Genomic DNA, 6532 nt, shown 5'->3' with positions numbered 1-6532 from the left:
AAAGAGCGAAGTGTGTGATGTGCGCGACCGGCCGAGATCAAGTAAGTATTCCCCAAAGTACCCATACAAGTTTATGATATGATTACCAGTCTCAGTTTCAGTAGAACTGCATGCTAGCTTAGGGCTAAGGATCTAGGAAGGATGCCTTATGTGCCTGCTATATGTGTACCAGCTTATTGAGAACTGCATGCTATTACAGATTAGTCGGTATGATAGCCAGAGTAGTATATACTTGATTATGTGTACTCAATGCCCGAATGCTGCTTGCTTTGTGCTTTTAGAAGTTCTAGTTGTCTTTCACTAACTAGTAAACGAATATGTTAAGTTACATATTGCAAGGACTAAATAATTTCAGAAGGTTGGGTCTAGCTCTATTTCGCAGCTCTTGTTTGAGTCCAACCGTTGTAGGGTAGGACCTCTCATTCGAAGAATTATCTAGTCTGAGTAATATGTAATAGTATTCGCGAGCTAGTTAGGGGAAGAAAGCAGGGACTTCTTATGCAGCTGATGGCGGAGAGTGGGTTGGTGATTACCTAGGGCAAGCCTAGGATGAGATTAGCATAAGATCAGCAGTAGTAGTAGAAGGGACTTGGTGGAGTCGAGGCGATTCTTGAGGAAAGTACGGATAGATGTGGAAGGTAGTATGGGCCCGTACTACTGAAAGCAGAGGATCCGTACTTGAATCGAGGAAGGCTAAGGCAAGACCACGGAACTTGTAGTAGATGTGATCCCTTTAGAGGTATCAGTATCACTAATGGTTGCCTGTATGTATTACAGAATGGTGGTACTACGTCCGAGGCCAGCAGTTGGCAGTTCAGGAGAGGGATCGGGTTCGGGATCAGGTTCCGAGCCAGTAGATGAGAGGCTACGCGAGTTCATCGCGTCAGAGATCACCAGAGGCATCCTTGAGTCGACCCCCATCATTTTCGGGTCGATCAAGGAAGGGATAGTTGAGCTGATGGAGGACCGCCTCAGGGCGTTCAGGAGTGACATGGCATCTGACCAGTCAGGATCTCGCACGCTGTCCTTTAAGGACTTCAGGGGCAGTGGTGCACCAGATTTCCATGGGGCGAAGGACCCCATTGCTGCCAGACGATGGATTGCAGACATTGAGTCTGCACAGTTGACTAGCTTCTGCCCTGAGGGGTCGAAGGTACGATTTGCAGCAGGATGTATGAGGGACCGGGCCAGGGATTGGTGGGAGTCGGTTGGTGACTCTCTGGGAGCCTCGGCGGTTGAGGCTATGACATGGTCGGACTTTGTGACTCGGTTCAGAGCGGAGTTTGCACCAGCAGTGGAGCTCCAGCAGTTGGCGAGGGAGTTCGTAGATATGAGACGGACTACTGAGACTGTGGCGGAGATCACCGCCAAGTTCCGGGAGAGGGCGTTGCTAGTGCCCCAATATGCGGGAGATGAGGACATGAGGAGGACCCGCTACCATGACATGCTGTGATCTGACATTCGGGAGTATGTTAGTTTTTCAGCTTGCCCTACCCTGGATTCCATGATTGCCAGGGCAAGGGAGAGGGAGATTGATCTGGAGCACATCCAGAAGAGGAAGGTAGAGGAGGGGCAGGTGACTGGGGCTTCGGGGAAGAAGCCCAAGGGATTAGATGGTAGGCCGAAAGGCCAGTCAGGACAAGGCCGATGCAGGAAATGCGGCAGGCCGCACGAGGGAGCATGTAGGATGGGATCGTCGGGCTGCTACCAATACGGCAAGACGGGGCATTTCAGCAGGGATTGTACCGCCCCTGCACCCACTTTTTAGACATCAGAGTTGTTGTGTTTCCACTGCAACCAGAGGGGCCACAAGAAGGCCAATTGCCCCCAGTTGACAGCAGCAGCAGCGCCAGTGAAGGCGCCAGCTCCAGCGACCCTGCGGATTACAGATGGCCGGAAGGGCAAGGCAGAGGCTCCAGTGGTGAGGAGTCGGGCATTTCAGTTGACTGCCGAGGAGGCACGCGCTGCACCCGATGTGGTGACAGGTATGACTTCTTATTTATGTTTTATGATTCGCTGCTGTGATTTTGGTTATGTGATGAATGTGCCCTATTTAGGATCGTTCCATGTGAACGGGATCCCAGTGCAGGTATTGTTTGATTCGGGTGCTACCCGATCATTTGTCTCTCTTGCGCTTAGCAAGAAGTTTCCTGAGCCTTCGGGCATGTTGGATTGCCCTTTAGAGGTAGAGATTGCTGATGACCGATCGGTGCGAGCATCGGCGGTATTCCGAGATTGTGTGTTGCGGTTATTCGAGGAGCGCTACATGGTAGACTTGGTTCCTATTCTGTTGAGAGGGAACAAGGTGATTATCGGTATGGATTGGCTAAGCCCCCAATGGGGCGGTGATCGACTGCGCGCAGCAGTTGGTGCGGATCAGGACCCCAAGTGGGGGAGAGCTGGTGATTCAGGGCGAGAGGCCACAGCGAGGACCAGCTTTATGTTCGGCGACGAGGGCTAGGTGTTACCTTCAGCAGGGTTGCGCAGGATATGTCGCCTATGTCATGGACACCCGAGAGGCGGGTAAGACGTCAGTGAGCGATGTTCCGGTAGTGCGAGACTACGCAGATGTGTTCCCGGAGGAGCTTCCTGGGATTCCCCCGGAGCGTCAGGTGGAGTTCAGGATCGATTTGGTTCCTGGTGCGGCCCCGATTGCCAAGGCGCCGTACCGGTTGGCTCCTCCCGAGATGCATGAGTTGTCTACGCAGCTGCAGGAGATGCTAGACAAGGGATTTATCAGGCCGAGTAGTTCACCTTGGGGATCCCCGATCCTGTTTGTCAAGAAGAAGGATGGGTCGCACCGTATGTGCATAGACTACCGGGAGCTGAACAAGGTAACGGTGAAGAACCGTTACCCACTCCCGAGGATTGACGACCTCTTTGACCAGCTGCAGGGAGCATCTTGGTTTTCCAAGATTGATTTGCGCTCAGGTTACCATCAGATGAGGGTCTGAGAGGAGGATGTGCAGAAGACGGCGTTTCGGACTCGCTATGGTCATTACGAGTTCGTGGTGATGCCCTTCGGGCTCACCAATGCTCCTGCCTCGTTCATGGATCTCATGAACCGCGTATGTAGACCGATGCTGGATCGGTCCGTGATAGTATTTATTGACGACATCTTGGTCTATTCCAAGACGCAGGAGCAGCATGAGGAGCATCTGCGAGAGGTTTTGGATACTCTGAGGAGAGAGAGCTTGTACACCAAGTTCTCCAAGTGTGAGTTCTGGTTGCGCGAGGTGCAGTTTCTTGGGCACCTTATCAATCAGAACGGGATTCTGGTCGACCCGGCCAAGGTGGAGGCCGTGATGAGGTGGGAGGTTCCGAAGTCTCCATCTGAGATTCGGAGTTTCCTGGGATTAGCCGGCTACTATCGGAGATTCATCCAGGATTTCTCCAAGATAGACGTGCCCTTGACTCGGCTTACGAAGAAGGCCGTAGTCTTTCGTTGGGGGCCTGAACAGCAGGCAGTGTTTGAGACACTGAGGCAGAGGTTATGCGAGGCGCCGATCTTGGCCCTGCCAGAGGGCGTAGAGGATTTCGTGGTATACTGCGACGCGTCTATTTCGGGTTTAGGCGCGATTTTGATGCAGAGAGGGCACGTTATTGCCTACGCTTCGAGGCAGCTGAAGCCTCACGAGGCGAATTACCCGACACACGATTTGGAGTTGGGGGCCGTTGTATTCGCACTCAAGATTTGGCGTCATTACCTCTATGGGGTTCGTTGTACCATTTACACGGACCACAAGAGCCTAAGGTATCTCATGGATCAGCCAAATCTGAACATGAGGCAGCGTCGGTGGTTGGACGTGGTGAAGGATTATGATTGCGAGATCCTCTACCACCCGGGGAAGGCCAACATGGTGGCCGATGCGCTTAGCCGCAAGGCGGCGTCGATCAGAGATATCTGCATGCGGATGACAGTAGTGACCCCGTTATTAGAGCAGATCCGAGAGGCCCAGCAGGAGGCTATGAAGGAGCAACATCGGAAGAGTGAGTGTATAGTGGGTTAGGTTTCCTCCTTCGACTATGACAGCAGGGGATTATTGACATTACACCGCAGGGTGTGGGTTCTATACCTCGGAGGTGTGCGCCAGGTTCTGATGGAGGAGGCGCACAAATCCCGATTCTCCATTCATCCCGGGGCGACGAAGATGTATAGGGATCTTCGTCTTGATTATTGGTGGCCCTGCATGAAGCGAGATGTAGCATGGTATGTGGAGCGGTGCTTGACCTGCAGGAAGGTCAAGGCCGAGCACCAGAGGCCACATGGCAAGTTGCAGCCGTTGGATATTCCCCTGTGGAAGTGGGAAGATATTACTATGGATTTCATCACCAAGCTTCCCAGGACCGCGCGGGGAGTGGATTCCATATGGGTCATCGTGGATCGGTTGACCAAGAGTGCCCATTTTATACCGATCTAGGAGAGCATATCGGCCGAAAAGCTGGCCGATATTTATATTCAAGAGTTGGTGGCTCGTCACGGGGTGCTGGTCTCCGTGATTTCTGACAGGGATGTTCGGTTCACTTCCAGATTTTGGAAGAAATTCCACGGCGAGTTGGGACTCGTCTGCATTTCAGCACCGCCTTTCACCCGCAGACAGATGGTCAGAGCGAGCGGACCATCCAGACTCTGGAGGATATGCTGCGAGCATGCGTGTTAGACTTCGGAGGTAGTTGGGATGCCTACCTTCCATTGGCTGAGTTCTCCTACAACAACAGCTACCACGCGAGTATTGATCGTCCTCCCTTTGAGATGTTATACGGGAGGAGGTGCAGGACCCCGATATGCTGGGGTGAGGTTGGCCAAAGGGTCATGGGTAGCACTGAAGTGGTGCTCAAGACGACAGAGAAGATTCAGCAGGTCCGGAGCAGGCTTCAGACTGCTCAGAGTCGGCAGAAAAGCTATGCCGATAAGAGTCGATCAGACCTGGAGTTCCAGGTCGGGGATATGGTTCTCCTGAAAGTGTCGCCTTGGAAAGGCGTCATTCGATTCAGGAAGCGGGGCAAGTTGGGCCCAAGGTACATTGGACCGTTCAGGGTCGTAGCCCGGGTGGGCAAGGTGGCGTACAGGCTGGATCTGCCAGCCGAACTCAGTCAGATCCACAGCACTTTCCACATCTCCCAGCTGCGGAAGTGCCTGGTGGACGACTCAGCAGTGGTACCCTTGGAGGACATTCAGGTTGATGACAACCTGAATTACATCGAGCGACCTGTAGCGATCCTTGACCGGAAGTCGAAGGATCTGAGGAACAAAAGAGTGGAACTCGTGAAGGTGCAATGGCAGCACCGGAAGGGGTCGGAGGGGACTTGGGAGCCGATGGACGAGATGATGGAGCATTACCCCGAGCTGTTTCAGGAACGAGCAGCAGACTTCGAGGACGAAGTCTAAAATAAGTGGGGGAGATTTGTAGCACCTGGTTCTTGGTACGTATTCTTTTTAGTAGTTCTTTAAATATTTTGCATTTTTGGCCTTGGACTCGGCGAGTTGAAGGACCAACTCGCCGATTAGAAGCGAGAGGGGACGCGAGACTTAAGCGATGGACTCGGCGAGTCGGGTCCCGGACTCGGCGAGTAGACCCTGTCTGGACAAAAACCCTAATCCGAGGGTTTGCACCCTATTTAAACACTTTAACTCGGCCTCCTTCGTCCCATTTGCTCCCAGAAGACCCCCATAGCAAACCCTATCCGTTATTGAAGCAATTTAAGGCATTTGGAGTGACTTTGGTGCTTTTGTGATCCAAGGAGGGAAGGAAAAGCTTGAAGGAACAAGAGGAGGCTAAAGGGATCCGAGTTTGTGCACCATTTTCAGCTCATTGAAGGTAAAAAGTATGTACCTTGCTCTTCCATTTGATAGATCCCATTTTGTGAAATTTTAGGGCTTTTCTAAGCCATTTCGCTCACCAACCATGATTGCAAGCATGGTTAGGGGTTGAAGTTTCAGATCTAGGTCCTTGGAGGGGTTACAAGGCAGAAAGGAGTGGCTTTTGGCACTCAAGGAAGGCCCCATGCATTGTAGGAGCCATTTTAGGGCCTTGAGGCTCAAAAGTCCCATGCATGCACGTAAATTTTGTAACTTTACGTGCTAGAACGGTCCTAGGAGCCTAGATCTACCTTTTGGGCAAGTGTTGTACACCAGAAATCGAGAAAATGAGACTTAGACATACTCGACTCGACGAGTCGTTCTTGGGACTCGGCGAGTCTGAGGCTTGACTCCCTTTTCTATTTTGGGTCAAGGACCCAGTTGAGTGTGGAAAGGTTTCAGGGAGGTCCCGGGGAGTGACCCAACGTTCTGGACTAAGCCATGGTTCTGGAATTCATGGGACTCGGCGAGTGCATGAACAGACTCGGCGAGTCCAAGGCAATCTTCTTAAGATTGAAGACGAACTCGACGAGTTGTTCATACAACTCGGCGAGTCAAGGACAGGACCTGTTCATCAGTTGAAGATGAACTCGACGAGTTGTTCATATAACTCGGCGAGTCGGATGAAGATTCAGTAGATGTTCAATTAGAAGGAAAACTCGTCGAGTCATC

The sequence above is a fragment of the Lactuca virosa genome, chromosome 7 (genome assembly GCF_052849685.1).
Source record: "Lactuca virosa cultivar CGN04683 chromosome 7, Lactuca_virosa_CGN04683_v6, whole genome shotgun sequence".
NCBI classification, from domain to species: Eukaryota; Viridiplantae; Streptophyta; class Magnoliopsida; order Asterales; family Asteraceae; genus Lactuca; species Lactuca virosa.
Note: the sequence above shows the minus strand (reverse complement) of the source record.